General features: G+C 48.3%; 18 non-coding genes across 18 annotated transcripts; all 18 read left to right on the top strand.

The window, feature by feature from the left end:
• The first annotated feature begins 834 nt into the window (after positions 1 to 834).
• On the top strand, positions 835 to 1002 carry LOC142481700 (U1 spliceosomal RNA). Its single transcript, XR_012795968.1, has one exon. It is a non-coding gene; the product is annotated as a U1 spliceosomal RNA (small nuclear RNA).
• A 1266-nt stretch (positions 1003 to 2268) lies between these two features.
• Positions 2269 to 2436, top strand: LOC142481699 (U1 spliceosomal RNA). Its single transcript, XR_012795967.1, has one exon. It is a non-coding gene; the product is annotated as a U1 spliceosomal RNA (small nuclear RNA).
• A 1262-nt stretch (positions 2437 to 3698) lies between these two features.
• Positions 3699 to 3866, top strand: LOC142481698 (U1 spliceosomal RNA). Its single transcript, XR_012795966.1, has one exon. It is a non-coding gene; the product is annotated as a U1 spliceosomal RNA (small nuclear RNA).
• Positions 3867 to 5124: 1258 nt separating this feature from the next.
• Positions 5125 to 5292, top strand: LOC142481697 (U1 spliceosomal RNA). Its single transcript, XR_012795965.1, has one exon. It is a non-coding gene; the product is annotated as a U1 spliceosomal RNA (small nuclear RNA).
• A 1262-nt stretch (positions 5293 to 6554) lies between these two features.
• LOC142481696 (U1 spliceosomal RNA) lies at positions 6555 to 6722 on the top strand. Its single transcript, XR_012795964.1, has one exon. It is a non-coding gene; the product is annotated as a U1 spliceosomal RNA (small nuclear RNA).
• A 1239-nt stretch (positions 6723 to 7961) lies between these two features.
• Positions 7962 to 8129, top strand: LOC142481695 (U1 spliceosomal RNA). The gene has a single exon (XR_012795963.1). It is a non-coding gene; the product is annotated as a U1 spliceosomal RNA (small nuclear RNA).
• A 1267-nt stretch (positions 8130 to 9396) lies between these two features.
• Positions 9397 to 9564, top strand: LOC142481694 (U1 spliceosomal RNA). The gene has a single exon (XR_012795962.1). It is a non-coding gene; the product is annotated as a U1 spliceosomal RNA (small nuclear RNA).
• Positions 9565 to 10824: 1260 nt separating this feature from the next.
• Positions 10825 to 10992, top strand: LOC142481691 (U1 spliceosomal RNA). Its single transcript, XR_012795960.1, has one exon. It is a non-coding gene; the product is annotated as a U1 spliceosomal RNA (small nuclear RNA).
• A 1264-nt stretch (positions 10993 to 12256) lies between these two features.
• Positions 12257 to 12424, top strand: LOC142481690 (U1 spliceosomal RNA). Its single transcript, XR_012795959.1, has one exon. It is a non-coding gene; the product is annotated as a U1 spliceosomal RNA (small nuclear RNA).
• A 1281-nt stretch (positions 12425 to 13705) lies between these two features.
• Positions 13706 to 13873, top strand: LOC142481689 (U1 spliceosomal RNA). Its single transcript, XR_012795958.1, has one exon. It is a non-coding gene; the product is annotated as a U1 spliceosomal RNA (small nuclear RNA).
• Positions 13874 to 15144: 1271 nt separating this feature from the next.
• LOC142481688 (U1 spliceosomal RNA) lies at positions 15145 to 15312 on the top strand. Its single transcript, XR_012795957.1, has one exon. It is a non-coding gene; the product is annotated as a U1 spliceosomal RNA (small nuclear RNA).
• Positions 15313 to 16569: 1257 nt separating this feature from the next.
• Positions 16570 to 16737, top strand: LOC142481687 (U1 spliceosomal RNA). The gene has a single exon (XR_012795956.1). It is a non-coding gene; the product is annotated as a U1 spliceosomal RNA (small nuclear RNA).
• Positions 16738 to 18015: 1278 nt separating this feature from the next.
• Positions 18016 to 18183, top strand: LOC142481685 (U1 spliceosomal RNA). Its single transcript, XR_012795954.1, has one exon. It is a non-coding gene; the product is annotated as a U1 spliceosomal RNA (small nuclear RNA).
• Positions 18184 to 19456: 1273 nt separating this feature from the next.
• LOC142481684 (U1 spliceosomal RNA) lies at positions 19457 to 19624 on the top strand. Its single transcript, XR_012795953.1, has one exon. It is a non-coding gene; the product is annotated as a U1 spliceosomal RNA (small nuclear RNA).
• Positions 19625 to 20880: 1256 nt separating this feature from the next.
• Positions 20881 to 21048, top strand: LOC142481683 (U1 spliceosomal RNA). Its single transcript, XR_012795952.1, has one exon. It is a non-coding gene; the product is annotated as a U1 spliceosomal RNA (small nuclear RNA).
• Positions 21049 to 22341: 1293 nt separating this feature from the next.
• LOC142481682 (U1 spliceosomal RNA) lies at positions 22342 to 22509 on the top strand. Its single transcript, XR_012795951.1, has one exon. It is a non-coding gene; the product is annotated as a U1 spliceosomal RNA (small nuclear RNA).
• Positions 22510 to 23762: 1253 nt separating this feature from the next.
• On the top strand, positions 23763 to 23930 carry LOC142481681 (U1 spliceosomal RNA). Its single transcript, XR_012795950.1, has one exon. It is a non-coding gene; the product is annotated as a U1 spliceosomal RNA (small nuclear RNA).
• Positions 23931 to 25179: 1249 nt separating this feature from the next.
• LOC142481679 (U1 spliceosomal RNA) lies at positions 25180 to 25347 on the top strand. Its single transcript, XR_012795948.1, has one exon. It is a non-coding gene; the product is annotated as a U1 spliceosomal RNA (small nuclear RNA).
• Positions 25348 to 25896: the final 549 nt, after the last annotated feature.

Raw genomic sequence — 25896 nt, 5'->3', positions numbered from 1 at the left:
AGTACGTTCTAGAGTTTCTAGGCTCCAAAGTAACAAAGAGCAGCATTTAAAAGCAACAGATTGCAGACTATCTGCTGAGCTGTGCAAAAAACAATCTCTATCTATCTATCTATCTATCTATCTATCTATCTATCTATCTATCTCTATCCATGGAGCAGCAGACAGTGTTAGCTTGCTTCTATATTTATGCAAATGCCAGGTAAGCAGCCATGCTGGTAAGGGCCAAAGTGTCACGTTTGGCAGCAGGACAGGGCACCTCTCCCTTTTTATGCAGCAGCAGCAGGTGTCAGTGGAGGTCAGAAAAAGAGAGTGCCAGCAGGTAGGGGAGATGTAGAAAGCCACCCCAGAAATATGGTGTCCCCCTGTCTCTCCGGCAGCTGAAATGACAGAGCTGAGCGGTGTTCAAAGTGATTGCTTCTTTCTTTTAAAACCAAGAAGAAGTACCTTACGGCGAAGCTTGGCTGCTCTGGGTGCTTGTTGGATGGGGGGGAGGGTTTGGTTTGGCTTTGCTTTGCTTTGCTTTGCTTTGCTTTGCTTTGCTGCTTCGCTTCGCTTCTGGGGGGGGGAGGAGGACGGGGTGTCTTGGATCTATGTTGTTTGACAAATATTCATTGCTGCTGCTGCTGCTGCTGCTGCTGCTGCTGCTGCTGCAGCACAAATGTTTGCATGGAATGGCCTAGGCTGCTCCTTGCTGCAGGTGCTGGCTGCAGCGGCTCAGATACTAGGCCTCAGGTACTGTGTTGCTTGCTGCACCAATGACCAAGCTGCTCTCTCCACAAGGGTGACAGTTGTCCTGGGACAGGGCTAGTTGCCCCCAGCGCGCCATTGCAACTCATACTTACCTGGCAGGGGAGTTTTAAGCCATGCTCCAGCAGGTGGCTCTCCCAGGGCGAGGCTAGCTCATTGCACTTGGAGCTAGCTGACCTCTGCGATTTCCCCACATGCGGGAAACTCGACTGCACAATTTCTGGTAGTGGGGGACTGCGTGCGCGCTCTCCCCTGTTTTTGGATGGTTACAAAAAACAGAAACAGGTGTTTGTTCAGACAAGCTGCTGCTATTCCCACTGCTTGGGCTTTGGGCATGGTCAATAACTGCTGGCAAAAAGGAGCACCATGTACAATAAATAGCCAGCTAGCAACATCTCAAACAGGGACAAATGACAATGATGTACCTGCACAGACGTTTAGGAATAAGTTCACAGGTGGATTGGGAAATAGGGAAACAAATACTGTGTACTGTATATATATATTTATGAAAAAAACAGCACATTTACAATCAAATCTGGATTTGAAAAAATGGACGGTCCTTGCTTGCAGGATATGATATGGGGTTTTTATTTCACCCCCTCCCCACCCTAGTTCTACATGGTATGTCTGGGTCTCTGTAGCCAGACAACCCCCTGTGATGATATCACAAAGGGAGTGTACAGTACGTTCTAGAGTTTCTAGGCTCCAAAGTAACAAAGAGCAGCATTTAAAAGCAACAGATTGCAGACTATCTGCTGAGCTGTGCAAAAAACAATCTCTATCTATCTATCTATCTATCTATCTATCTATCTATCTATCTATCTCTATCCATGGAGCAGCAGACAGTGTTAGCTTGCTTCTATATTTATGCAAATGCCAGGTAAGCAGCCATGCTGGTAAGGGCCAAAGTGTCACGTTTGGCAGCAGGACAGGGCACCTCTCCCTTTTTATGCAGCAGCAGCAGGTGTCAGTGGAGGTCAGAAAAAGAGAGTGCCAGCAGGTAGGGGAGATGTAGAAAGCCACCCCAGAAATATGGTGTCCCCCTGTCTCTCCGGCAGCTGAAATGACAGAGCTGAGCGGTGTTCAAAGTGATTGCTTCTTTCTTTTAAAACCAAGAAGAAGTACCTTACGGCGAAGCTTGGCTGCTCTGGGTGCTTGTTGGATGGGGGGGAGGGTTTGGTTTGGTTTGCTTTGCTTTGCTTTGCTTTGCTTTGCTTTGCTTTGCTTTGCTTCGCTTCGCTTCTGGGGGGGGGAGGAGGACGGGGTGTCTTGGATCTATGTTGTTTGACAAATATTCATTGCTGCTGCTGCTGCTGCTGCTGCTGCTGCTGCTGCTGCAGCACAAATGTTTGCATGGAATGGCCTAGGCTGCTCCTTGCTGCAGGTGCTGGCTGCAGCGGCTCAGATACTAGGCCTCAGGTACTGTGTTGCTTGCTGCACCAATGACCAAGCTGCTCTCTCCACAAGGGTGACAGTTGTCCTGGGACAGGGCTAGTTGCCCCCAGCGCGCCATTGCAACTCATACTTACCTGGCAGGGGAGTTTTAAGCCATGCTCCAGCAGGTGGCTCTCCCAGGGCGAGGCTAGCTCATTGCACTTGGAGCTAGCTGACCTCTGCGATTTCCCCACATGCGGGAAACTCGACTGCACAATTTCTGGTAGTGGGGGACTGCGTGCGCGCTCTCCCCTGTTTTTGGATGGTTACAAAAAACAGAAACAGGTGTTTGTTCAGACAAGCTGCTGCTATTCCCACTGCTTGGGCTTTGGGCATGGTCAATAACTGCTGGCAAAAAGGAGCACCATGTACAATAAATAGCCAGCTAGCAACATCTCAAACAGGGACAAATGACAATGATGTACCTGCACAGACGTTTAGGAATAAGTTCACAGGTGGATTGGGAAATAGGGAAACAAATACTGTGTACTGTATATATATATTTATGAAAAAAACAGCACATTTACAATCAAATCTGGATTTGAAAAAATGGACGGTCCTTGCTTGCAGGATATGATATGGGGTTTTTATTTCACCCCCTCCCCACCCTAGTTCTACATGGTATGTCTGGGTCTCTGTAGCCAGACAACCCCCTGTGATGATATCACAAAGGGAGTGTACAGTACGTTCTAGAGTTTCTAGGCTCCAAAGTAACAAAGAGCAGCATTTAAAAGCAACAGATTGCAGACTATCTGCTGAGCTGTGCAAAAAACAATCATCTATCTATCTATCTATCTATCTATCTATCTATCTATCTATCTATCTCTATCCATGGAGCAGCAGACAGTGTTAGCTTGCTTCTATATTTATGCAAATGCCAGGTAAGCAGCCATGCTGGTAAGGGCCAAAGTGTCACGTTTGGCAGCAGGACAGGGCACCTCTCCCTTTTTATGCAGCAGCAGCAGGTGTCAGTGGAGGTCAGAAAAAGAGAGTGCCAGCAGGTAGGGGAGATGTAGAAAGCCACCCCAGAAATATGGTGTCCCCCTGTCTCTCCGGCAGCTGAAATGACAGAGCTGAGCGGTGTTCAAAGTGATTGCTTCTTTCTTTTAAAACCAAGAAGAAGTACCTTACGGCGAAGCTTGGCTGCTCTGGGTGCTTGTTGGATGGGGGGGAGGGTTTGGTTTGGCTTTGCTTTGCTTTGCTTTGCTTTGCTTTGCTTTGCTTGCTTCGCTTCGCTTCTGGGGGGGGGAGGAGGACGGGGTGTCTTGGATCTATGTTGTTTGACAAATATTCATTGCTGCTGCTGCTGCTGCTGCTGCTGCTGCTGCTGCTGCAGCACAAATGTTTGCATGGAATGGCCTAGGCTGCTCCTTGCTGCAGGTGCTGGCTGCAGCGGCTCAGATACTAGGCCTCAGGTACTGTGTTGCTTGCTGCACCAATGACCAAGCTGCTCTCTCCACAAGGGTGACAGTTGTCCTGGGACAGGGCTAGTTGCCCCCAGCGCGCCATTGCAACTCATACTTACCTGGCAGGGGAGTTTTAAGCCATGCTCCAGCAGGTGGCTCTCCCAGGGCGAGGCTAGCTCATTGCACTTGGAGCTAGCTGACCTCTGCGATTTCCCCACATGCGGGAAACTCGACTGCACAATTTCTGGTAGTGGGGGACTGCGTGCGCGCTCTCCCCTGTTTTTGGATGGTTACAAAAAACAGAAACAGGTGTTTGTTCAGACAAGCTGCTGCTATTCCCACTGCTTGGGCTTTGGGCATGGTCAATAACTGCTGGCAAAAAGGAGCACCATGTACAATAAATAGCCAGCTAGCAACATCTCAAACAGGGACAAATGACAATGATGTACCTGCACAGACGTTTAGGAATAAGTTCACAGGTGGATTGGGAAATAGGGAAACAAATACTGTGTACTGTATATATATATTTATGAAAAAAACAGCACATTTACAATCAAATCTGGATTTGAAAAAATGGACGGTCCTTGCTTGCAGGATATGATATGGGGTTTTTATTTCACCCCCTCCCCACCCTAGTTCTACATGGTATGTCTGGGTCTCTGTAGCCAGACAACCCCCTGTGATGATATCACAAAGGGAGTGTACAGTACGTTCTAGAGTTTCTAGGCTCCAAAGTAACAAAGAGCAGCATTTAAAAGCAACAGATTGCAGACTATCTGCTGAGCTGTGCAAAAAACAATCTCTATCTATCTATCTATCTATCTATCTATCTATCTATCTATCTCTATCCATGGAGCAGCAGACAGTGTTAGCTTGCTTCTATATTTATGCAAATGCCAGGTAAGCAGCCATGCTGGTAAGGGCCAAAGTGTCACGTTTGGCAGCAGGACAGGGCACCTCTCCCTTTTTATGCAGCAGCAGCAGGTGTCAGTGGAGGTCAGAAAAAGAGAGTGCCAGCAGGTAGGGGAGATGTAGAAAGCCACCCCAGAAATATGGTGTCCCCCTGTCTCTCCGGCAGCTGAAATGACAGAGCTGAGCGGTGTTCAAAGTGATTGCTTCTTTCTTTTAAAACCAAGAAGAAGTACCTTACGGCGAAGCTTGGCTGCTCTGGGTGCTTGTTGGATGGGGGGGAGGGTTTGGTTTGGCTTTGCTTTGCTTTGCTTTGCTTTGCTTTGCTTTGCTTTGCTTCGCTTCGCTTCTGGGGGGGGGAGGAGGACGGGGTGTCTTGGATCTATGTTGTTTGACAAATATTCATTGCTGCTGCTGCTGCTGCTGCTGCTGCTGCTGCTGCTGCAGCACAAATGTTTGCATGGAATGGCCTAGGCTGCTCCTTGCTGCAGGTGCTGGCTGCAGCGGCTCAGATACTAGGCCTCAGGTACTGTGTTGCTTGCTGCACCAATGACCAAGCTGCTCTCTCCACAAGGGTGACAGTTGTCCTGGGACAGGGCTAGTTGCCCCCAGCGCGCCATTGCAACTCATACTTACCTGGCAGGGGAGTTTTAAGCCATGCTCCAGCAGGTGGCTCTCCCAGGGCGAGGCTAGCTCATTGCACTTGGAGCTAGCTGACCTCTGCGATTTCCCCACATGCGGGAAACTCGACTGCACAATTTCTGGTAGTGGGGGACTGCGTGCGCGCTCTCCCCTGTTTTTGGATGGTTACAAAAAACAGAAACAGGTGTTTGTTCAGACAAGCTGCTGCTATTCCCACTGCTTGGGCTTTGGGCATGGTCAATAACTGCTGGCAAAAAGGAGCACCATGTACAATAAATAGCCAGCTAGCAACATCTCAAACAGGGACAAATGACAATGATGTACCTGCACAGACGTTTAGGAATAAGTTCACAGGTGGATTGGGAAATAGGGAAACAAATACTGTGTACTGTATATATATATTTATGAAAAAAACAGCACATTTACAATCAAATCTGGATTTGAAAAAATGGACGGTCCTTGCTTGCAGGATATGATATGGGGTTTTTATTTCACCCCCTCCCCACCCTAGTTCTACATGGTATGTCTGGGTCTCTGTAGCCAGACAACCCCCTGTGATGATATCACAAAGGGAGTGTACAGTACGTTCTAGAGTTTCTAGGCTCCAAAGTAACAAAGAGCAGCATTTAAAAGCAACAGATTGCAGACTATCTGCTGAGCTGTGCAAAAAACAATCTCTATCTATCTATCTATCTATCTATCTATCTATCTATCTATCTATCTCTATCCATGGAGCAGCAGACAGTGTTAGCTTGCTTCTATATTTATGCAAATGCCAGGTAAGCAGCCATGCTGGTAAGGGCCAAAGTGTCACGTTTGGCAGCAGGACAGGGCACCTCTCCCTTTTTATGCAGCAGCAGCAGGTGTCAGTGGAGGTCAGAAAAAGAGAGTGCCAGCAGGTAGGGGAGATGTAGAAAGCCACCCCAGAAATATGGTGTCCCCCTGTCTCTCCGGCAGCTGAAATGACAGAGCTGAGCGGTGTTCAAAGTGATTGCTTCTTTCTTTTAAAACCAAGAAGAAGTACCTTACGGCGAAGCTTGGCTGCTCTGGGTGCTTGTTGGATGGGGGGGAGGGTTTGGTTTGGCTTTGCTTTGCTTTGCTTTGCTTTGCTTTGCTTTGCTTTGCTTCGCTTCGCTTCTGGGGGGGGGAGGAGGACGGGGTGTCTTGGATCTATGTTGTTTGACAAATATTCATTGCTGCTGCTGCTGCTGCTGCTGCTGCTGCTGCTGCTGCAGCACAAATGTTTGCATGGAATGGCCTAGGCTGCTCCTTGCTGCAGGTGCTGGCTGCAGCGGCTCAGATACTAGGCCTCAGGTACTGTGTTGCTTGCTGCACCAATGACCAAGCTGCTCTCTCCACAAGGGTGACAGTTGTCCTGGGACAGGGCTAGTTGCCCCCAGCGCGCCATTGCAACTCATACTTACCTGGCAGGGGAGTTTTAAGCCATGCTCCAGCAGGTGGCTCTCCCAGGGCGAGGCTAGCTCATTGCACTTGGAGCTAGCTGACCTCTGCGATTTCCCCACATGCGGGAAACTCGACTGCACAATTTCTGGTAGTGGGGGACTGCGTGCGCGCTCTCCCCTGTTTTTGGATGGTTACAAAAAACAGAAACAGGTGTTTGTTCAGACAAGCTGCTGCTATTCCCACTGCTTGGGCTTTGGGCATGGTCAATAACTGCTGGCAAAAAGGAGCACCATGTACAATAAATAGCCAGCTAGCAACATCTCAAACAGGGACAAATGACAATGATGTACCTGCACAGACGTTTAGGAATAAGTTCACAGGTGGATTGGGAAATAGGGAAACAAATACTGTGTACTGTATATATATATTTATGAAAAAAACAGCACATTTACAATCAAATCTGGATTTGAAAAAATGGACGGTCCTTGCTTTTATTTCACCCCCTCCCCACCCTAGTTCTACATGGTATGTCTGGGTCTCTGTAGCCAGACAACCCCCTGTGATGATATCACAAAGGGAGTGTACAGTACGTTCTAGAGTTTCTAGGCTCCAAAGTAACAAAGAGCAGCATTTAAAAGCAACAGATTGCAGACTATCTGCTGAGCTGTGCAAAAAACAATCTCTATCTATCTATCTATCTATCTATCTATCTATCTATCTATCTATCTATCTCATCCATGGAGCAGCAGACAGTGTTAGCTTGCTTCTATATTTATGCAAATGCCAGGTAAGCAGCCATGCTGGTAAGGGCCAAAGTGTCACGTTTGGCAGCAGGACAGGGCACCTCTCCCTTTTTATGCAGCAGCAGCAGGTGTCAGTGGAGGTCAGAAAAAGAGAGTGCCAGCAGGTAGGGGAGATGTAGAAAGCCACCCCAGAAATATGGTGTCCCCCTGTCTCTCCGGCAGCTGAAATGACAGAGCTGAGCGGTGTTCAAAGTGATTGCTTCTTTCTTTTAAAACCAAGAAGAAGTACCTTACGGCGAAGCTTGGCTGCTCTGGGTGCTTGTTGGATGGGGGGGAGGGTTTGGTTTGGCTTTGCTTTGCTTTGCTTTGCTTTGCTTTGCTTTGCTTTGCTTCGCTTCTGGGGGGGGGAGGAGGACGGGGTGTCTTGGATCTATGTTGTTTGACAAATATTCATTGCTGCTGCTGCTGCTGCTGCTGCTGCTGCTGCTGCTGCAGCACAAATGTTTGCATGGAATGGCCTAGGCTGCTCCTTGCTGCAGGTGCTGGCTGCAGCGGCTCAGATACTAGGCCTCAGGTACTGTGTTGCTTGCTGCACCAATGACCAAGCTGCTCTCTCCACAAGGGTGACAGTTGTCCTGGGACAGGGCTAGTTGCCCCCAGCGCGCCATTGCAACTCATACTTACCTGGCAGGGGAGTTTTAAGCCATGCTCCAGCAGGTGGCTCTCCCAGGGCGAGGCTAGCTCATTGCACTTGGAGCTAGCTGACCTCTGCGATTTCCCCACATGCGGGAAACTCGACTGCACAATTTCTGGTAGTGGGGGACTGCGTGCGCGCTCTCCCCTGTTTTTGGATGGTTACAAAAAACAGAAACAGGTGTTTGTTCAGACAAGCTGCTGCTATTCCCACTGCTTGGGCTTTGGGCATGGTCAATAACTGCTGGCAAAAAGGAGCACCATGTACAATAAATAGCCAGCTAGCAACATCTCAAACAGGGACAAATGACAATGATGTACCTGCACAGACGTTTAGGAATAAGTTCACAGGTGGATTGGGAAATAGGGAAACAAATACTGTGTACTGTATATATATATTTATGAAAAAAACAGCACATTTACAATCAAATCTGGATTTGAAAAAATGGACGGTCCTTGCTTGCAGGATATGATATGGGGTTTTTATTTCACCCCCTCCCCACCCTAGTTCTACATGGTATGTCTGGGTCTCTGTAGCCAGACAACCCCCTGTGATGATATCACAAAGGGAGTGTACAGTACGTTCTAGAGTTTCTAGGCTCCAAAGTAACAAAGAGCAGCATTTAAAAGCAACAGATTGCAGACTATCTGCTGAGCTGTGCAAAAAACAATCTCTATCTATCTATCTATCTATCTATCTATCTATCTATCTATCTATCTCTATCCATGGAGCAGCAGACAGTGTTAGCTTGCTTCTATATTTATGCAAATGCCAGGTAAGCAGCCATGCTGGTAAGGGCCAAAGTGTCACGTTTGGCAGCAGGACAGGGCACCTCTCCCTTTTTATGCAGCAGCAGCAGGTGTCAGTGGAGGTCAGAAAAAGAGAGTGCCAGCAGGTAGGGGAGATGTAGAAAGCCACCCCAGAAATATGGTGTCCCCCTGTCTCTCCGGCAGCTGAAATGACAGAGCTGAGCGGTGTTCAAAGTGATTGCTTCTTTCTTTTAAAACCAAGAAGAAGTACCTTACGGCGAAGCTTGGCTGCTCTGGGTGCTTGTTGGATGGGGGGGAGGGTTTGGTTTGGCTTTGCTTTGCTTTGCTTTGCTTTGCTTTGCTTTGCTTTGCTTTGCTTCGCTTCGCTTCTGGGGGGGGGAGGAGGACGGGGTGTCTTGGATCTATGTTGTTTGACAAATATTCATTGCTGCTGCTGCTGCTGCTGCTGCTGCTGCTGCTGCTGCAGCACAAATGTTTGCATGGAATGGCCTAGGCTGCTCCTTGCTGCAGGTGCTGGCTGCAGCGGCTCAGATACTAGGCCTCAGGTACTGTGTTGCTTGCTGCACCAATGACCAAGCTGCTCTCTCCACAAGGGTGACAGTTGTCCTGGGACAGGGCTAGTTGCCCCCAGCGCGCCATTGCAACTCATACTTACCTGGCAGGGGAGTTTTAAGCCATGCTCCAGCAGGTGGCTCTCCCAGGGCGAGGCTAGCTCATTGCACTTGGAGCTAGCTGACCTCTGCGATTTCCCCACATGCGGGAAACTCGACTGCACAATTTCTGGTAGTGGGGGACTGCGTGCGCGCTCTCCCCTGTTTTTGGATGGTTACAAAAAACAGAAACAGGTGTTTGTTCAGACAAGCTGCTGCTATTCCCACTGCTTGGGCTTTGGGCATGGTCAATAACTGCTGGCAAAAAGGAGCACCATGTACAATAAATAGCCAGCTAGCAACATCTCAAACAGGGACAAATGACAATGATGTACCTGCACAGACGTTTAGGAATAAGTTCACAGGTGGATTGGGAAATAGGGAAACAAATACTGTGTACTGTATATATATATTTATGAAAAAAACAGCACATTTACAATCAAATCTGGATTTGAAAAAATGGACGGTCCTTGCTTGCAGGATATGATATGGGGTTTTTATTTCACCCCCTCCCCACCCTAGTTCTACATGGTATGTCTGGGTCTCTGTAGCCAGACAACCCCCTGTGATGATATCACAAAGGGAGTGTACAGTACGTTCTAGAGTTTCTAGGCTCCAAAGTAACAAAGAGCAGCATTTAAAAGCAACAGATTGCAGACTATCTGCTGAGCTGTGCAAAAAACAATCTCTATCTATCTATCTATCTATCTATCTATCTATCTATCTATCTATCTATCTCATCCATGGAGCAGCAGACAGTGTTAGCTTGCTTCTATATTTATGCAAATGCCAGGTAAGCAGCCATGCTGGTAAGGGCCAAAGTGTCACGTTTGGCAGCAGGACAGGGCACCTCTCCCTTTTTATGCAGCAGCAGCAGGTGTCAGTGGAGGTCAGAAAAAGAGAGTGCCAGCAGGTAGGGGAGATGTAGAAAGCCACCCCAGAAATATGGTGTCCCCCTGTCTCTCCGGCAGCTGAAATGACAGAGCTGAGCGGTGTTCAAAGTGATTGCTTCTTTCTTTTAAAACCAAGAAGAAGTACCTTACGGCGAAGCTTGGCTGCTCTGGGTGCTTGTTGGATGGGGGGGAGGGTTTGGTTTGGCTTTGCTTTGCTTTGCTTTGCTTTGCTTTGCTTTGCTTCGCTTCGCTTCTGGGGGGGGGAGGAGGACGGGGTGTCTTGGATCTATGTTGTTTGACAAATATTCATTGCTGCTGCTGCTGCTGCTGCTGCTGCTGCTGCTGCTGCAGCACAAATGTTTGCATGGAATGGCCTAGGCTGCTCCTTGCTGCAGGTGCTGGCTGCAGCGGCTCAGATACTAGGCCTCAGGTACTGTGTTGCTTGCTGCACCAATGACCAAGCTGCTCTCTCCACAAGGGTGACAGTTGTCCTGGGACAGGGCTAGTTGCCCCCAGCGCGCCATTGCAACTCATACTTACCTGGCAGGGGAGTTTTAAGCCATGCTCCAGCAGGTGGCTCTCCCAGGGCGAGGCTAGCTCATTGCACTTGGAGCTAGCTGACCTCTGCGATTTCCCCACATGCGGGAAACTCGACTGCACAATTTCTGGTAGTGGGGGACTGCGTGCGCGCTCTCCCCTGTTTTTGGATGGTTACAAAAAACAGAAACAGGTGTTTGTTCAGACAAGCTGCTGCTATTCCCACTGCTTGGGCTTTGGGCATGGTCAATAACTGCTGGCAAAAAGGAGCACCATGTACAATAAATAGCCAGCTAGCAACATCTCAAACAGGGACAAATGACAATGATGTACCTGCACAGACGTTTAGGAATAAGTTCACAGGTGGATTGGGAAATAGGGAAACAAATACTGTGTACTGTATATATATATTTATGAAAAAAACAGCACATTTACAATCAAATCTGGATTTGAAAAAATGGACGGTCCTTGCTTGCAGGATATGATATGGGGTTTTTATTTCACCCCCTCCCCACCCTAGTTCTACATGGTATGTCTGGGTCTCTGTAGCCAGACAACCCCCTGTGATGATATCACAAAGGGAGTGTACAGTACGTTCTAGAGTTTCTAGGCTCCAAAGTAACAAAGAGCAGCATTTAAAAGCAACAGATTGCAGACTATCTGCTGAGCTGTGCAAAAAACAATCTATCTATCTATCTATCTATCTATCTATCTATCTATCTATCTCTATCCATGGAGCAGCAGACAGTGTTAGCTTGCTTCTATATTTATGCAAATGCCAGGTAAGCAGCCATGCTGGTAAGGGCCAAAGTGTCACGTTTGGCAGCAGGACAGGGCACCTCTCCCTTTTTATGCAGCAGCAGCAGGTGTCAGTGGAGGTCAGAAAAAGAGAGTGCCAGCAGGTAGGGGAGATGTAGAAAGCCACCCCAGAAATATGGTGTCCCCCTGTCTCTCCGGCAGCTGAAATGACAGAGCTGAGCGGTGTTCAAAGTGATTGCTTCTTTCTTTTAAAACCAAGAAGAAGTACCTTACGGCGAAGCTTGGCTGCTCTGGGTGCTTGTTGGATGGGGGGGAGGGTTTGGTTTGGCTTTGCTTTGCTTTGCTTTGCTTTGCTTTGCTTTGCTTTGCTTTGCTTGCTTGCTTCGCTTCTGGGGGGGGGAGGAGGACGGGGTGTCTTGGATCTATGTTGTTTGACAAATATTCATTGCTGCTGCTGCTGCTGCTGCTGCTGCTGCTGCTGCTGCAGCACAAATGTTTGCATGGAATGGCCTAGGCTGCTCCTTGCTGCAGGTGCTGGCTGCAGCGGCTCAGATACTAGGCCTCAGGTACTGTGTTGCTTGCTGCACCAATGACCAAGCTGCTCTCTCCACAAGGGTGACAGTTGTCCTGGGACAGGGCTAGTTGCCCCCAGCGCGCCATTGCAACTCATACTTACCTGGCAGGGGAGTTTTAAGCCATGCTCCAGCAGGTGGCTCTCCCAGGGCGAGGCTAGCTCATTGCACTTGGAGCTAGCTGACCTCTGCGATTTCCCCACATGCGGGAAACTCGACTGCACAATTTCTGGTAGTGGGGGACTGCGTGCGCGCTCTCCCCTGTTTTTGGATGGTTACAAAAAACAGAAACAGGTGTTTGTTCAGACAAGCTGCTGCTATTCCCACTGCTTGGGCTTTGGGCATGGTCAATAACTGCTGGCAAAAAGGAGCACCATGTACAATAAATAGCCAGCTAGCAACATCTCAAACAGGGACAAATGACAATGATGTACCTGCACAGACGTTTAGGAATAAGTTCACAGGTGGATTGGGAAATAGGGAAACAAATACTGTGTACTGTATATATATATTTATGAAAAAAACAGCACATGAAAAAAACAGCACATTTACAATCAAATCTGGATTTGAAAAAATGGACGGTCCTTGCTTGCAGGATATGATATGGGGTTTTTATTTCACCCCCTCCCCACCCTAGTTCTACATGGTATGTCTGGGTCTCTGTAGCCAGACAACCCCCTGTGATGATATCACAAAGGGAGTGTACAGTACGTTCTAGAGTTTCTAGGCTCCAAAGTAACAAAGAGCAGCATTTAAAAGCAACAGATTGCAGACTATCTGCTGAGCTGTGCAAAAAACAATCTCTATCTATCTATCTATCTATCTATCTATCTATCTATCTATCTCTATCCATGGAGCAGCAGACAGTGTTAGCTTGCTTCTATATTTATGCAAATGCCAGGTAAGCAGCCATGCTGGTAAGGGCCAAAGTGTCACGTTTGGCAGCAGGACAGGGCACCTCTCCCTTTTTATGCAGCAGCAGCAGGTGTCAGTGGAGGTCAGAAAAAGAGAGTGCCAGCAGGTAGGGGAGATGTAGAAAGCCACCCCAGAAATATGGTGTCCCCCTGTCTCTCCGGCAGCTGAAATGACAGAGCTGAGCGGTGTTCAAAGTGATTGCTTCTTTCTTTTAAAACCAAGAAGAAGTACCTTACGGCGAAGCTTGGCTGCTCTGGGTGCTTGTTGGATGGGGGGGAGGGTTTGGTTTGGCTTTGCTTTGCTTTGCTTTGCTTTGCTTTGCTTTGCTTTGCTTGCTTGCTTGCTTCGCTTCTGGGGGGGGGAGGAGGACGGGGTGTCTTGGATCTATGTTGTTTGACAAATATTCATTGCTGCTGCTGCTGCTGCTGCTGCTGCTGCTGCTGCTGCAGCACAAATGTTTGCATGGAATGGCCTAGGCTGCTCCTTGCTGCAGGTGCTGGCTGCAGCGGCTCAGATACTAGGCCTCAGGTACTGTGTTGCTTGCTGCACCAATGACCAAGCTGCTCTCTCCACAAGGGTGACAGTTGTCCTGGGACAGGGCTAGTTGCCCCCAGCGCGCCATTGCAACTCATACTTACCTGGCAGGGGAGTTTTAAGCCATGCTCCAGCAGGTGGCTCTCCCAGGGCGAGGCTAGCTCATTGCACTTGGAGCTAGCTGACCTCTGCGATTTCCCCACATGCGGGAAACTCGACTGCACAATTTCTGGTAGTGGGGGACTGCGTGCGCGCTCTCCCCTGTTTTTGGATGGTTACAAAAAACAGAAACAGGTGTTTGTTCAGACAAGCTGCTGCTATTCCCACTGCTTGGGCTTTGGGCATGGTCAATAACTGCTGGCAAAAAGGAGCACCATGTACAATAAATAGCCAGCTAGCAACATCTCAAACAGGGACAAATGACAATGATGTACCTGCACAGACGTTTAGGAATAAGTTCACAGGTGGATTGGGAAATAGGGAAACAAATACTGTGTACTGTATATATATATTTATGAAAAAAACAGCACATTTACAATCAAATCTGGATTTGAAAAAATGGACGGTCCTTGCTTGCAGGATATGATATGGGGTTTTTATTTCACCCCCTCCCCACCCTAGTTCTACATGGTATGTCTGGGTCTCTGTAGCCAGACAACCCCCTGTGATGATATCACAAAGGGAGTGTACAGTACGTTCTAGAGTTTCTAGGCTCCAAAGTAACAAAGAGCAGCATTTAAAAGCAACAGATTGCAGACTATCTGCTGAGCTGTGCAAAAAACAATCTCTATCTATCTATCTATCTATCTATCTATCTATCTATCTATCTATCTATCTCTATCCATGGAGCAGCAGACAGTGTTAGCTTGCTTCTATATTTATGCAAATGCCAGGTAAGCAGCCATGCTGGTAAGGGCCAAAAGTGTCACGTTTGGCAGCAGGACAGGGCACCTCTCCCTTTTTATGCAGCAGCAGCAGGTGTCAGTGGAGGTCAGAAAAAGAGAGTGCCAGCAGGTAGGGGAGATGTAGAAAGCCACCCCAGAAATATGGTGTCCCCCTGTCTCTCCGGCAGCTGAAATGACAGAGCTGAGCGGTGTTCAAAGTGATTGCTTCTTTCTTTTAAAACCAAGAAGAAGTACCTTACGGCGAAGCTTGGCTGCTCTGGGTGCTTGTTGGATGGGGGGGAGGGTTTGGTTTGGCTTTGCTTTGCTTTGCTTTGCTTTGCTTTGCTTTGCTTTGCTTTGCTTGCTTCGCTTCTGGGGGGGGGAGGAGGACGGGGTGTCTTGGATCTATGTTGTTTGACAAATATTCATTGCTGCTGCTGCTGCTGCTGCTGCTGCTGCTGCTGCTGCAGCACAAATGTTTGCATGGAATGGCCTAGGCTGCTCCTTGCTGCAGGTGCTGGCTGCAGCGGCTCAGATACTAGGCCTCAGGTACTGTGTTGCTTGCTGCACCAATGACCAAGCTGCTCTCTCCACAAGGGTGACAGTTGTCCTGGGACAGGGCTAGTTGCCCCCAGCGCGCCATTGCAACTCATACTTACCTGGCAGGGGAGTTTTAAGCCATGCTCCAGCAGGTGGCTCTCCCAGGGCGAGGCTAGCTCATTGCACTTGGAGCTAGCTGACCTCTGCGATTTCCCCACATGCGGGAAACTCGACTGCACAATTTCTGGTAGTGGGGGACTGCGTGCGCGCTCTCCCCTGTTTTTGGATGGTTACAAAAAACAGAAACAGGTGTTTGTTCAGACAAGCTGCTGCTATTCCCACTGCTTGGGCTTTGGGCATGGTCAATAACTGCTGGCAAAAAGGAGCACCATGTACAATAAATAGCCAGCTAGCAACATCTCAAACAGGGACAAATGACAATGATGTACCTGCACAGACGTTTAGGAATAAGTTCACAGGTGGATTGGGAAATAGGGAAACAAATACTGTGTACTGTATATATATATTTATGAAAAAAACAGCACATTTACAATCAAATCTGGATTTGAAAAAATGGACGGTCCTTGCTTGCAGGATATGATATGGGGTTTTTATTTCACCCCCTCCCCACCCTAGTTCTACATGGTATGTCTGGGTCTCTGTAGCCAGACAACCCCCTGTGATGATATCACAAAGGGAGTGTACAGTACGTTCTAGAGTTTCTAGGCTCCAAAGTAACAAAGAGCAGCATTTAAAAGCAACAGATTGCAGACTATCTGCTGAGCTGTGCAAAAAACAATCTCTATCTATCTATCTATCTATCTATCTATCTATCTATCTATCTATCTATCTATCTCATGGAGCAGCAGACAGTGTTAGCTTGCTTCTATATTTATGCAAATGCCAGGTAAGCAGCCATGCTGGTAAGGGCCAAAGTGTCACGTTTGGCAGCAGGACAGGGCACCTCTCCCTTTTTATGCAGCAGCAGCAGGTGTCAGTGGAGGTCAGAAAAAGAGAGTGCCAGCAGGTAGGGGAGATGTAGAAAGCCACCCCAGAAATATGGTGTCCCCCTGTCTCTCCGGCAGCTGAAATGACAGAGCTGAGCGGTGTTCAAAGTGATTGCTTCTTTCTTTTAAAACCAAGAAGAAGTACCTTACGGCGAAGCTTGGCTGCTCTGGGTGCTTGTTGGATGGGGGGGAGGGTTTGGTTTGGCTTTGCTTTGCTTTGCTTTGCTTTGCTTTGCTTTGCTTCGCTTCGCTTCTGGGGGGGGGAGGAGGACGGGGTGTCTTGGATCTATGTTGTTTGACAAATATTCATTGCTGCTGCTGCTGCTGCTGCTGCTGCTGCTGCTGCAGCACAAATGTTTGCATGGAATGGCCTAGGCTGCTCCTTGCTGCAGGTGCTGGCTGCAGCGGCTCAGATACTAGGCCTCAGGTACTGTGTTGCTTGCTGCACCAATGACCAAGCTGCTCTCTCCACAAGGGTGACAGTTGTCCTGGGACAGGGCTAGTTGCCCCCAGCGCGCCATTGCAACTCATACTTACCTGGCAGGGGAGTTTTAAGCCATGCTCCAGCAGGTGGCTCTCCCAGGGCGAGGCTAGCTCATTGCACTTGGAGCTAGCTGACCTCTGCGATTTCCCCACATGCGGGAAACTCGACTGCACAATTTCTGGTAGTGGGGGACTGCGTGCGCGCTCTCCCCTGTTTTTGGATGGTTACAAAAAACAGAAACAGGTGTTTGTTCAGACAAGCTGCTGCTATTCCCACTGCTTGGGCTTTGGGCATGGTCAATAACTGCTGGCAAAAAGGAGCACCATGTACAATAAATAGCCAGCTAGCAACATCTCAAACAGGGACAAATGACAATGATGTACCTGCACAGACGTTTAGGAATAAGTTCACAGGTGGATTGGGAAATAGGGAAACAAATACTGTGTACTGTATATATATATTTATGAAAAAAACAGCACATTTACAATCAAATCTGGATTTGAAAAAATGGACGGTCCTTGCTTGCAGGATATGATATGGGGTTTTTATTTCACCCCCTCCCCACCCTAGTTCTACATGGTATGTCTGGGTCTCTGTAGCCAGACAACCCCCTGTGATGATATCACAAAGGGAGTGTACAGTACGTTCTAGAGTTTCTAGGCTCCAAAGTAACAAAGAGCAGCATTTAAAAGCAACAGATTGCAGACTATCTGCTGAGCTGTGCAAAAAACAATCTCTATCTATCTATCTATCTATCTATCTATCTATCTATCTATCTATCTATCTCATCCATGGAGCAGCAGACAGTGTTAGCTTGCTTCTATATTTATGCAAATGCCAGGTAAGCAGCCATGCTGGTAAGGGCCAAAGTGTCACGTTTGGCAGCAGGACAGGGCACCTCTCCCTTTTTATGCAGCAGCAGCAGGTGTCAGTGGAGGTCAGAAAAAGAGAGTGCCAGCAGGTAGGGGAGATGTAGAAAGCCACCCCAGAAATATGGTGTCCCCCTGTCTCTCCGGCAGCTGAAATGACAGAGCTGAGCGGTGTTCAAAGTGATTGCTTCTTTCTTTTAAAACCAAGAAGAAGTACCTTACGGCGAAGCTTGGCTGCTCTGGGTGCTTGTTGGATGGGGGGGAGGGTTTGGTTTGGCTTTGCTTTGCTTTGCTTTGCTTTGCTTTGCTTTGCTTTGCTTTGCTTTGCTTGCTTGCTTCGCTTCTGGGGGGGGGAGGAGGACGGGGTGTCTTGGATCTATGTTGTTTGACAAATATTCATTGCTGCTGCTGCTGCTGCTGCTGCTGCTGCTGCTGCTGCAGCACAAATGTTTGCATGGAATGGCCTAGGCTGCTCCTTGCTGCAGGTGCTGGCTGCAGCGGCTCAGATACTAGGCCTCAGGTACTGTGTTGCTTGCTGCACCAATGACCAAGCTGCTCTCTCCACAAGGGTGACAGTTGTCCTGGGACAGGGCTAGTTGCCCCCAGCGCGCCATTGCAACTCATACTTACCTGGCAGGGGAGTTTTAAGCCATGCTCCAGCAGGTGGCTCTCCCAGGGCGAGGCTAGCTCATTGCACTTGGAGCTAGCTGACCTCTGCGATTTCCCCACATGCGGGAAACTCGACTGCACAATTTCTGGTAGTGGGGGACTGCGTGCGCGCTCTCCCCTGTTTTTGGATGGTTACAAAAAACAGAAACAGGTGTTTGTTCAGACAAGCTGCTGCTATTCCCACTGCTTGGGCTTTGGGCATGGTCAATAACTGCTGGCAAAAAGGAGCACCATGTACAATAAATAGCCAGCTAGCAACATCTCAAACAGGGACAAATGACAATGATGTACCTGCACAGACGTTTAGGAATAAGTTCACAGGTGGATTGGGAAATAGGGAAACAAATACTGTGTACTGTATATATATATTTATGAAAAAAACAGCACATTTACAATCAAATCTGGATTTGAAAAAATGGACGGTCCTTGCTTGCAGGATATGATATGGGGTTTTTATTTCACCCCCTCCCCACCCTAGTTCTACATGGTATGTCTGGGTCTCTGTAGCCAGACAACCCCCTGTGATGATATCACAAAGGGAGTGTACAGTACGTTCTAGAGTTTCTAGGCTCCAAAGTAACAAAGAGCAGCATTTAAAAGCAACAGATTGCAGACTATCTGCTGAGCTGTGCAAAAAACAATCTCTATCTATCTATCTATCTATCTATCTATCTATCTATCTATCTATCTATCTCTATCCATGGAGCAGCAGACAGTGTTAGCTTGCTTCTATATTTATGCAAATGCCAGGTAAGCAGCCATGCTGGTAAGGGCCAAAGTGTCACGTTTGGCAGCAGGACAGGGCACCTCTCCCTTTTTATGCAGCAGCAGCAGGTGTCAGTGGAGGTCAGAAAAAGAGAGTGCCAGCAGGTAGGGGAGATGTAGAAAGCCACCCCAGAAATATGGTGTCCCCCTGTCTCTCCGGCAGCTGAAATGACAGAGCTGAGCGGTGTTCAAAGTGATTGCTTCTTTCTTTTAAAACCAAGAAGAAGTACCTTACGGCGAAGCTTGGCTGCTCTGGGTGCTTGTTGGATGGGGGGGAGGGTTTGGTTTGGCTTTGCTTTGCTTTGCTTTGCTTTGCTTTGCTTTGCTTTGCTTTGCTTTGCTTCGCTTCTGGGGGGGGGAGGAGGACGGGGTGTCTTGGATCTATGTTGTTTGACAAATATTCATTGCTGCTGCTGCTGCTGCTGCTGCTGCTGCTGCTGCTGCGCAGCACAAATGTTTGCATGGAATGGCCTAGGCTGCTCCTTGCTGCAGGTGCTGGCTGCAGCGGCTCAGATACTAGGCCTCAGGTACTGTGTTGCTTGCTGCACCAATGACCAAGCTGCTCTCTCCACAAGGGTGACAGTTGTCCTGGGACAGGGCTAGTTGCCCCCAGCGCGCCATTGCAACTCATACTTACCTGGCAGGGGAGTTTTAAGCCATGCTCCAGCAGGTGGCTCTCCCAGGGCGAGGCTAGCTCATTGCACTTGGAGCTAGCTGACCTCTGCGATTTCCCCACATGCGGGAAACTCGACTGCACAATTTCTGGTAGTGGGGGACTGCGTGCGCGCTCTCCCCTGTTTTTGGATGGTTACAAAAAACAGAAACAGGTGTTTGTTCAGACAAGCTGCTGCTATTCCCACTGCTTGGGCTTTGGGCATGGTCAATAACTGCTGGCAAAAAGGAGCACCATGTACAATAAATAGCCAGCTAGCAACATCTCAAACAGGGACAAATGACAATGATGTACCTGCACAGACGTTTAGGAATAAGTTCACAGGTGGATTGGGAAATAGGGAAACAAATACTGTGTACTGTATATATATATTTATGAAAAAAACAGCACATTTACAATCAAATCTGGATTTGAAAAAATGGACGGTCCTTGCTTGCAGGATATGATATGGGGTTTTTATTTCACCCCCTCCCCACCCTAGTTCTACATGGTATGTCTGGGTCTCTGTAGCCAGACAACCCCCTGTGATGATATCACAAAGGGAGTGTACAGTACGTTCTAGAGTTTCTAGGCTCCAAAGTAACAAAGAGCAGCATTTAAAAGCAACAGATTGCAGACTATCTGCTGAGCTGTGCAAAAAACTATCTATCTATCTATCTATCTATCTATCTATCTATCTATCTATCTATCTATCTCTATCCATGGAGCAGCAGACAGTGTTAGCTTGCTTCTATATTTATGCAAATGCCAGGTAAGCAGCCATGCTGGTAAGGGCCAAAGTGTCACGTTTGGCAGCAGGACAGGGCACCTCTCCCTTTTTATGCAGCAGCAGCAGGTGTCAGTGGAGGTCAGAAAAAGAGAGTGCCAGCAGGTAGGGGAGATGTAGAAAGCCACCCCAGAAATATGGTGTCCCCCTGTCTCTCCGGCAGCTGAAATGACAGAGCTGAGCGGTGTTCAAAGTGATTGCTTCTTTCTTTTAAAACCAAGAAGAAGTACCTTACGGCGAAGCTTGGCTGCTCTGGGTGCTTGTTGGATGGGGGGGAGGGTTTGGTTTGGCTTTGCTTTGCTTTGCTTTGCTTTGCTTTGCTTTGCTTCGCTTCGCTTCTGGGGGGGGGAGGAGGACGGGGTGTCTTGGATCTATGTTGTTTGACAAATATTCATTGCTGCTGCTGCTGCTGCTGCTGCTGCTGCTGCTGCAGCACAAATGTTTGCATGGAATGGCCTAGGCTGCTCCTTGCTGCAGGTGCTGGCTGCAGCGGCTCAGATACTAGGCCTCAGGTACTGTGTTGCTTGCTGCACCAATGACCAAGCTGCTCTCTCCACAAGGGTGACAGTTGTCCTGGGACAGGGCTAGTTGCCCCCAGCGCGCCATTGCAACTCATACTTACCTGGCAGGGGAGTTTTAAGCCATGCTCCAGCAGGTGGCTCTCCCAGGGCGAGGCTAGCTCATTGCACTTGGAGCTAGCTGACCTCTGCGATTTCCCCACATGCGGGAAACTCGACTGCACAATTTCTGGTAGTGGGGGACTGCGTGCGCGCTCTCCCCTGTTTTTGGATGGTTACAAAAAACAGAAACAGGTGTTTGTTCAGACAAGCTGCTGCTATTCCCACTGCTTGGGCTTTGGGCATGGTCAATAACTGCTGGCAAAAAGGAGCACCATGTACAATAAATAGCCAGCTAGCAACATCTCAAACAGGGACAAATGACAATGATGTACCTGCACAGACGTTTAGGAATAAGTTCACAGGTGGATTGGGAAATAGGGAAACAAATACTGTGTACTGTATATATATATTTATGAAAAAAACAGCACATTTACAATCAAATCTGGATTTGAAAAAATGGACGGTCCTTGCTTGCAGGATATGATATGGGGTTTTTATTTCACCCCCTCCCCACCCTAGTTCTACATGGTATGTCTGGGTCTCTGTAGCCAGACAACCCCCTGTGATGATATCACAAAGGGAGTGTACAGTACGTTCTAGAGTTTCTAGGCTCCAAAGTAACAAAGAGCAGCATTTAAAAGCAACAGATTGCAGACTATCTGCTGAGCTGTGCAAAAAACAATCTCTATCTATCTATCTATCTATCTATCTATCTATCTATCTATCTATCTATCTCTATCCATGGAGCAGCAGACAGTGTTAGCTTGCTTCTATATTTATGCAAATGCCAGGTAAGCAGCCATGCTGGTAAGGGCCAAAGTGTCACGTTTGGCAGCAGGACAGGGCACCTCTCCCTTTTTATGCAGCAGCAGCAGGTGTCAGTGGAGGTCAGAAAAAGAGAGTGCCAGCAGGTAGGGGAGATGTAGAAAGCCACCCCAGAAATATGGTGTCCCCCTGTCTCTCCGGCAGCTGAAATGACAGAGCTGAGCGGTGTTCAAAGTGATTGCTTCTTTCTTTTAAAACCAAGAAGAAGTACCTTACGGCGAAGCTTGGCTGCTCTGGGTGCTTGTTGGATGGGGGGGAGGGTTTGGTTTGGCTTTGCTTTGCTTTGCTTTGCTTTGCTTTGCTTTGCTTTGCTTTGCTTTGCTTTGCTTTGCTTTGCTTTGCTTCGCTTCGCTTCTGGGGGGGGGAGGAGGACGGGGTGTCTTGGATCTATGTTGTTTGACAAATATTCATTGCTGCTGCTGCTGCTGCTGCTGCTGCTGCTGCTGCAGCACAAATGTTTGCATGGAATGGCCTAGGCTGCTCCTTGCTGCAGGTGCTGGCTGCAGCGGCTCAGATACTAGGCCTCAGGTACTGTGTTGCTTGCTGCACCAATGACCAAGCTGCTCTCTCCACAAGGGTGACAGTTGTCCTGGGACAGGGCTAGTTGCCCCCAGCGCGCCATTGCAACTCATACTTACCTGGCAGGGGAGTTTTAAGCCATGCTCCAGCAGGTGGCTCTCCCAGGGCGAGGCTAGCTCATTGCACTTGGAGCTAGCTGACCTCTGCGATTTCCCCACATGCGGGAAACTCGACTGCACAATTTCTGGTAGTGGGGGACTGCGTGCGCGCTCTCCCCTGTTTTTGGATGGTTACAAAAAACAGAAACAGGTGTTTGTTCAGACAAGCTGCTGCTATTCCCACTGCTTGGGCTTTGGGCATGGTCAATAACTGCTGGCAAAAAGGAGCACCATGTACAATAAATAGCCAGCTAGCAACATCTCAAACAGGGACAAATGACAATGATGTACCTGCACAGACGTTTAGGAATAAGTTCACAGGTGGATTGGGAAATAGGGAAACAAATACTGTGTACTGTATATATATATTTATGAAAAAAACAGCACATTTACAATCAAATCTGGATTTGAAAAAATGGACGGTCCTTGCTTGCAGGATATGATATGGGGTTTTTATTTCACCCCCTCCCCACCCTAGTTCTACATGGTATGTCTGGGTCTCTGTAGCCAGACAACCCCCTGTGATGATATCACAAAGGGAGTGTACAGTACGTTCTAGAGTTTCTAGGCTCCAAAGTAACAAAGAGCAGCATTTAAAAGCAACAGATTGCAGACTATCTGCTGAGCTGTGCAAAAAACAATCTCTATCTATCTATCTATCTATCTATCTATCTATCTATCTATCTCTATCCATGGAGCAGCAGACAGTGTTAGCTTGCTTCTATATTTATGCAAATGCCAGGTAAGCAGCCATGCTGGTAAGGGCCAAAGTGTCACGTTTGGCAGCAGGACAGGGCACCTCTCCCTTTTTATGCAGCAGCAGCAGGTGTCAGTGGAGGTCAGAAAAAGAGAGTGCCAGCAGGTAGGGGAGATGTAGAAAGCCACCCCAGAAATATGGTGTCCCCCTGTCTCTCCGGCAGCTGAAATGACAGAGCTGAGCGGTGTTCAAAGTGATTGCTTCTTTCTTTTAAAACCAAGAAGAAGTACCTTACGGCGAAGCTTGGCTGCTCTGGGTGCTTGTTGGATGGGGGGGAGGGTTTGGTTTGGCTTTGCTTTGCTTTGCTTTGCTTTGCTTTGCTTTGCTTCGCTTCGCTTCTGGGGGGGGGAGGAGGACGGGGTGTCTTGGATCTATGTTGTTTGACAAATATTCATTGCTGCTGCTGCTGCTGCTGCTGCTGCTGCTGCTGCTGCAGCACAAATGTTTGCATGGAATGGCCTAGGCTGCTCCTTGCTGCAGGTGCTGGCTGCAGCGGCTCAGATACTAGGCCTCAGGTACTGTGTTGCTTGCTGCACCAATGACCAAGCTGCTCTCTCCACAAGGGTGACAGTTGTCCTGGGACAGGGCTAGTTGCCCCCAGCGCGCCATTGCAACTCATACTTACCTGGCAGGGGAGTTTTAAGCCATGCTCCAGCAGGTGGCTCTCCCAGGGCGAGGCTAGCTCATTGCACTTGGAGCTAGCTGACCTCTGCGATTTCCCCACATGCGGGAAACTCGACTGCACAATTTCTGGTAGTGGGGGACTGCGTGCGCGCTCTCCCCTGTTTTTGGATGGTTACAAAAAACAGAAACAGGTGTTTGTTCAGACAAGCTGCTGCTATTCCCACTGCTTGGGCTTTGGGCATGGTCAATAACTGCTGGCAAAAAGGAGCACCATGTACAATAAATAGCCAGCTAGCAACATCTCAAACAGGGACAAATGACAATGATGTACCTGCACAGACGTTTAGGAATAAGTTCACAGGTGGATTGGGAAATAGGGAAACAAATACTGTGTACTGTATATATATATTTATGAAAAAAACAGCACATTTACAATCAAATCTGGATTTGAAAAAATGGACGGTCCTTGCTTGCAGGATATGATATGGGGTTTTTATTTCACCCCCTCCCCACCCTAGTTCTACATGGTATGTCTGGGTCTCTGTAGCCAGACAACCCCCTGTGATGATATCACAAAGGGAGTGTACAGTACGTTCTAGAGTTTCTAGGCTCCAAAGTAACAAAGAGCAGCATTTAAAAGCAACAGATTGCAGACTATCTGCTGAGCTGTGCAAAAAACAATCTCTATCTATCTATCTATCTATCTATCTATCTATCTATCTCTATCCATGGAGCAGCAGACAGTGTTAGCTTGCTTCTATATTTATGCAAATGCCAGGTAAGCAGCCATGCTGGTAAGGGCCAAAGTGTCACGTTTGGCAGCAGGACAGGGCACCTCTCCCTTTTTATGCAGCAGCAGCAGGTGTCAGTGGAGGTCAGAAAAAGAGAGTGCCAGCAGGTAGGGGAGATGTAGAAAGCCACCCCAGAAATATGGTGTCCCCCTGTCTCTCCGGCAGCTGAAATGACAGAGCTGAGCGGTGTTCAAAGTGATTGCTTCTTTCTTTTAAAACCAAGAAGAAGTACCTTACGGCGAAGCTTGGCTGCTCTGGGTGCTTGTTGGATGGGGGGGAGGGTTTGGTTTGGCTTTGCTTTGCTTTGCTTTGCTTTGCTTTGCTTTGCTTCGCTTCGCTTCTGGGGGGGGGAGGAGGACGGGGTGTCTTGGATCTATGTTGTTTGACAAATATTCATTGCTGCTGCTGCTGCTGCTGCTGCTGCTGCTGCTGCTGCAGCACAAATGTTTGCATGGAATGGCCTAGGCTGCTCCTTGCTGCAGGTGCTGGCTGCAGCGGCTCAGATACTAGGCCTCAGGTACTGTGTTGCTTGCTGCACCAATGACCAAGCTGCTCTCTCCACAAGGGTGACAGTTGTCCTGGGACAGGGCTAGTTGCCCCCAGCGCGCCATTGCAACTCATACTTACCTGGCAGGGGAGTTTTAAGCCATGCTCCAGCAGGTGGCTCTCCCAGGGCGAGGCTAGCTCATTGCACTTGGAGCTAGCTGACCTCTGCGATTTCCCCACATGCGGGAAACTCGACTGCACAATTTCTGGTAGTGGGGGACTGCGTGCGCGCTCTCCCCTGTTTTTGGATGGTTACAAAAAACAGAAACAGGTGTTTGTTCAGACAAGCTGCTGCTATTCCCACTGCTTGGGCTTTGGGCATGGTCAATAACTGCTGGCAAAAAGGAGCACCATGTACAATAAATAGCCAGCTAGCAACATCTCAAACAGGGACAAATGACAATGATGTACCTGCACAGACGTTTAGGAATAAGTTCACAGGTGGATTGGGAAATAGGGAAACAAATACTGTGTACTGTATATATATATTTATGAAAAAAACAGCACATTTACAATCAAATCTGGATTTGAAAAAATGGACGGTCCTTGCTTGCAGGATATGATATGGGGTTTTTATTTCACCCCCTCCCCACCCTAGTTCTACATGGTATGTCTGGGTCTCTGTAGCCAGACAACCCCCTGTGATGATATCACAAAGGGAGTGTACAGTACGTTCTAGAGTTTCTAGGCTCCAAAGTAACAAAGAGCAGCATTTAAAAGCAACAGATTGCAGACTATCTGCTGAGCTGTGCAAAAAACAATCTCTATCTATCTATCTATCTATCTATCT

Source organism: Ascaphus truei, unplaced genomic scaffold (genome assembly GCF_040206685.1).
Source record: "Ascaphus truei isolate aAscTru1 unplaced genomic scaffold, aAscTru1.hap1 HAP1_SCAFFOLD_281, whole genome shotgun sequence".
NCBI classification, from domain to species: domain Eukaryota; kingdom Metazoa; phylum Chordata; class Amphibia; order Anura; family Ascaphidae; genus Ascaphus; species Ascaphus truei.
The sequence above is the reverse complement of the archived record's forward strand: the minus strand, read 5'-3'. Positions and strand labels throughout refer to the sequence as shown.